A 6,175-nucleotide genomic window follows, 5' to 3' on the forward strand; every position below is an offset into this window, starting at 1 on the left:
ACTAAGTTATTATTATGCTTATTTGAGCCGAAGTAATCGTGATGTTGGGCTAAAATATTAAGAAGGGGTTATTGAACTTTGGACCATAATTAAGGTTTGGGCAAAAGACCGACACTTGTGGAAATTGAACTATTGACTATTAATAGATGGGGGGTATTGTCTAATTGAGTGACAACTCATTGGAGTCTGTCGAACCTATCTTCAAATTAATTAACCTAATAATTAATAATGATTATGGTTGTCCTATTTAGTGATGTTCATATGGAATCTGTTATAATCATTTAATTAATCAATTGGGTTGGGTAATTGATTATTCATTCTGATCAAGTGGATGAATTAATATTCATAAACTAATTAAAACAGGGGTGGATTACATACAGTGATAACTGGTGTAATTGTTGACAGAAGTGATAACTGCGTCACAGTTTAAATCCTTAATCAGTTGGAATATTTGACTTCGGGTATAAGGGTAATTTGACGAGGATACTCGCACTTTATTTTTATGACCGATGGACTATTATGGACAAAAACCAGATAGACGTATCAAATAAACCAGGACAAAGGACAATTAACCCATGGTAATAAATTAAAATCAACACGTCAAACATCATGATTACGGAAGTTTAAATAAGCATAATTCTTTTATTATATTTCTCATCGTATCTTTATTTACTGTCATTTTATTACTCGCAATTTTATTTACTGTCATTTTATTTATTGTCATTATTTTACGCACTTTAATTATCGTCATTTATCTTTACGCTTAAAATATAGAATCGACAAACCGGTCATTAAACGGTAAAACCCCCCTTTTATAATAATATTACTACTTATATAATTATATATATTTTGTATAAATATAGTTAAAAATATAGTAAGTATCACCAGCTCCCTGTGGAACGAACCGGACTTACTAAAAACTACACTACTCTACAATTAGGTACACTGCCTATAGTGTTGTAGCAAGGTTTAGGTATATCCCATCCGTAAATTAATAAAACTTGTGTCATATTTTGTAGTATTTTGTATTAAAAATAATACTATTTCGTACCCTCACGCTACAACATCAAGTTTTTGCTATGAAATATTCGTGACAGGCGGGAATACTTATTTAGTATTAAGTTTAGTTTTGCCATAGTTATTTTTATACTTTTAGATTTTTAGGCTTTGCCGTAAAATCCCTTAAGTGCTTTTTCTTTAGACTAAGATTTAGGTGCCTTAAAATTTTGCGACGCCGTGTTAAAATTTTAGTATCCTTTTAAGTAATTCCCGTTTTTTGTTTAGAATCCCTTTTTAATTTTAGACGCGCTACAATTTTCTTATTTTTCGACCTTTTATTTTTTTCAACCATTTTTATTTTTCAATTTTTTTTTTCCGACGCACTCTTTTTCTCTCTTATTTCTCGCTATTCTAGTTTTAGGACATAGATTTTTATTCTACTTCTTATCTAAATTTCTTAAAATTACGAAAATTTATTTTAAGTGGTTAAATTAATAGACATCAAAATTTTCTGGTTCGTAGTAATATTTGGATTTGTACGTGGACCGGGTTATTGGAGCCAAACAGTCCTCAATTATATTGAGACCAAACGAATCCTGCCCCTCTGCTGCATCTTTTGGCTATTCGAAACGTGGGCAAAATCAGAAAAGTCTATTGATTGGATAACTTATTATAATTTTTCTTTCCTTTTAAAAACTAATAGGATATTCAGTGAATGCACCGAGCAAGACGTTCACCACCTTTTGTACGTTCACCACCTGTAACTAGATCAAGACATTTAACAAATATAACCGCCGTTGATTTCTCTTTAGAATCGTCATCCAGTAGACCAAGTACTTTAGTTCAAATTTCCGATAATCCATTTTTTGAACCCGACTTCACAATTAAGAACCCGGAGCATATTCAAGGACAATTCCAAGATCCTGAACCACTAATTATTCCTCCTGAGCCACAAACCATTAAATCAGAATCCTCTAGTGATTCGGATACAACACTTCCTATCATGGAAAATCTAGAACCTCTAAGTATGGAAGATCGAATGAGAGCTACACGCATGGGCCAAGGTCACGCCATTATTAAGCCAAATGTTAATGCGCCAGATTATGAAATCAAAGGACAAATCCTACACATGGTGACTAACCAATGCCAATTCAGTGGTGCACCGAATGAAGATCCTAACGAACACCTTCGTACGTTTAAAAGAATTTGTACACTATTCAAAATCCGAGAAGTGGAAGACGAACAAATCTATCTCATGTTATTTCCCTGGACTTTAAAAGAAGAAGCCAAAGATTGGTTAGAATCGTTACCTGAAGGGGCGATTGACACATGGGATGTTTTAGTTGAGAAATTTCTTAAAAGATTCTTTCCGGCATCTAAAGCCGTGAGACTTCAAGGAGAAATTGTTACGTTCACACAAAAGTCAAATGAAACTCTATATGAGGCGTGGACAAGATTTGGAAAGTTGTTGAGAGGATGTCCTCAACACGGTTTAGACACTTATCAAATAGTACAAATATTCTATCAAGGTGTCAACGTTGCTACACGAAAAGACATCGACATAACAGCTGGTGGATCCATTATGAAGAAAACCGCAACTGAAGCTTACAAAATTATTGATAACACAGCCTCCCACTCGCATGAGTGGCACCAAGAAAAAGATATCTTTCGATCATCTAAAGCGGCTAGAGCCGATTCTAGCCATGACTTTGATTCCGTTTCCGCAAAAATAGATGCTTTCGAAAGACGAATGGAAAAGATGAATAAAGATATTCACGCAATACGAATCAGTTGTGAGCAATGCGGTGGACCACACTTATTGAAAGATTGTAATGTTGAACCAACGATGGAACAACGAGAGAATGTTTCTTATATGAACCAAAGGCCGGGAAATGATTATCAAAATAATTATCAACCGCCAAGGCCGAACTTCAATCGAAATCAATACATTCTTTACAATCCAAAAGGACCCGAAAATAACTTGTACAACCAACAAGGTCCGAATAACCAACCAACTCAAAACAACACTTTCAATCAACAAAGACCTAGCTTGTATAAACCACCACAACAACTCGAAGAGAAAAAGTCAAATCTAGAAGAAATGATAGCAAAGCTAGTTGAATCTCAAACACAATTTATTACATCTCAAACCCAAACGAATGAGAGGTTTGATCAGTCACTTAGAACTCAACAAGCTTCCATTTTGAATCTAGAAAAACAAGTAGGTACTGTTGTTAGATTAATAAGTGAAAGAGAACAAGGAAAGCTACCGAGTGATACTGAAGTAAATCCTCGGAATGAGAATGTTAACATGGTTTCAACGAATTCTGAAAAACCAGCTCCAGAAGATGGGAAGGTTTTAGATGTGAGTAACAATGAAAAAGTTACACCACCACCACCACCCGAGTATGTAAAGCCAGTGGTGGCACCATACAAACCACCCATCCCGTTTCCAAGAAAAGGAGTTGAGTATGAGCAAGTGATAGGTAATAAAGATTGTGATACCTCTGGAAAGAAGAAGAAGAAAAAGAATAAGAAAGTGCAAGAAACAAAAGCCGTAAAAGTAAACCCGGTGAAGACAGTTCCACCAAAACCTCCTCCTAGGATAGGTGATCCGGGTGAATTTATTGTTCCTTGTCTACTTAGTGATTGTGTCATGTATGATGCACTAGCAGATTTAGGTGCAAGTGTGAGTGTTATGCCTCTTTCCTTATATAAGAGATTAGGTGTAGGTGAGTTAACTCCAACGGATATGAGTGTTCGACTCTTTGATCAAACCATTAAGCACCCAGTTGGAATTGCTGACAACCTACCCATTCAAGTAGGCAATTTAACGTTTCTAGTCGAATTCATTGTCATAGACATAGAAGAAGACCCAAACATTCCTCTAATTTTAGGTCGACCATTCTTAGCGTCCACCAGAGCGTTCTTTGATGTAGGAAACGGTAGAATGACACTTAAGAGTGGTGACAAATCGATCACCTTTATGATTCAAAAGTCTAAATCTCCACCAACCAAAACCGTTGAACCAACAAAAACGATTGGTAATAACCATGTTGTTTTACCAACTCCAACGGCAGTGCTTAACAATAATAAAACGCCTAAGTGTGGGGAAAATGAAGTAACACCTAATGATGACATGATAACAAAGAACCCCGTTGTTGATACGAAATTAAATGATCCTGTTATTAATAGTTCAATGAAAAAACTTATTAAACGGATTCGCGATGCTAGAACCAAGGGGAACTTTAAGTTATGTAACCGATTAGTATCCAATCTGTCACCTAAAGAAAAGGAGAAACTAGTTGAAATTGTGGATATTACACAGGAATCCGACCAATGGCTTAAAGAAAAAGTCACGGATATGCAAGTTGATTATGGACCAAGAGAAATTGACGATGAAGTTAATCACAATTTTGACACCACAGCTACCTAAGTGTGGGGAGATTCAAGTGTTCTAAAAAGAAAATGATGTCTAGAGTTAGTTGTTCATTTCTCGTGTAGTTCCGAGAATGGAATCCGATTGGTCTTTTCCACTAGCAGACACTAAAGAACTAGTTTTCTCCCTCCATTCTGAATTTTTGTTTTTTTAGGTTTTATATGAAATTAATATGCTTTTAAGTTTTGTGTGATATTTAAAAACAAAATTTACTTTAATTCATTAAGTTGAAAAAATGATTTCTAAAATTCGTCGTGAGTTGAAGACTAGGTCATTAAGCCGAAATTACTTTACCCGAGGGCGGGGCGACAAATTTTGTTATCATTATTTTTAATTTTATTGATTTAAAGTATGCCAAAAATATTATACTTTATAATTTTTTGAAAAGTGGGGTTATAAACCAAACTTCAAAAATATATATATATATATATATATATATATATATATATATATATATATATATATATGTTTGTATTTTATCTTATGTACAAAACAGGGTAAAACAGCGCACTTTCAAAGACTGTCATGAAGTTCAGCAAAAGCTACTGATTTTGACAAGACGCAAAAAATCAAATGTGAAATAACAATATGTTTGCAAACTCGGTATTTTTAATCACTTTTCTACGCTAATCACCCTCATGAATTTAAATTATAGTCTGATTTCATGCAAATGAGGGCATTGCATGATCTTAAATGTGGGGAAGGGTTATAAATTCTCTCAGGTTTGCACTTAGTTTATTTGCCAAATTTTGTGAAAATTTGAAAAATTTTCAACTAAATGAATTTAAAATCATGTTTATACATATTTATGAACGGTGAAAACTAGGTGATAATACCGAAATTATCGTTACCTCGAAAAGGACATAAATTGAGAAACACCCTAAAACGCTTGAATTCATTTAAAATGAAATAAAAGAAAATAAAAAGGCAAAGAAAGAAACTAAGTGTGGGAAGAATGTACCAAGTTATTCAATTTAAAACATATATCACATATTTTTGTACAAGATTATTGCAGGTACTTTTGCTTTGGACGATACTAATCAGTTTTACCCGGTTTACTGTAATACATTTGAAAGAAAGATGGATCTACACGATGAATCAATTCCATCATTAAAAGGAAGTAAAGTCTTCCGAAAAAGAAACGCGCTTCTTGATTTAGGTCATGAAGTTGTCGTCCAGACCAGCTGTAGGTTGACGAAAAATCTAGAAAAGTCATCTCTAAAATCAGCAGGAAATCCACGGACCTCAGCATCAAACAGGGTCGCCAAGTGGTCAGATTTATCCTAACCATGAGAAGGATTTATCCCGTACAATGGGGAGGCACCGTGCAAATTAGCTTGATAAGACTAATGAATCAGATCCCCAGAAAAGGATAATCTCCTTAAAGATTAAAAATCAGCTTTTAAGACTGATATTACTCAATCCTAGAGATTGACCTTAAAGATTGAGAATTCAAACTCATGGAATTCAATGATATCTAAACTCGAGCTTGAACGAGAAAATATTTTGATCAAAAATACAAACCGATTTGTTTTCTGAAAACCCATTTTCAATGCGTTCATTACCATTGAATGTAAAATCCTGAGAATTCATCAGAATTCATGAGGTCACCTGAACCAAATCAGGTGTCAACCGTAAGAACGGTGGTTGCATAGCATGGTCAGAGACAGGACCTTGTGCCAGACCGAAAAATCATAGGATGATCTTTACTATCGCTCCTACCAAGGATAGTTCTAG

Source organism: Rutidosis leptorrhynchoides, chromosome 8 (genome assembly GCF_046630445.1).
Source record: "Rutidosis leptorrhynchoides isolate AG116_Rl617_1_P2 chromosome 8, CSIRO_AGI_Rlap_v1, whole genome shotgun sequence".
NCBI classification, from domain to species: domain Eukaryota; kingdom Viridiplantae; phylum Streptophyta; class Magnoliopsida; order Asterales; family Asteraceae; genus Rutidosis; species Rutidosis leptorrhynchoides.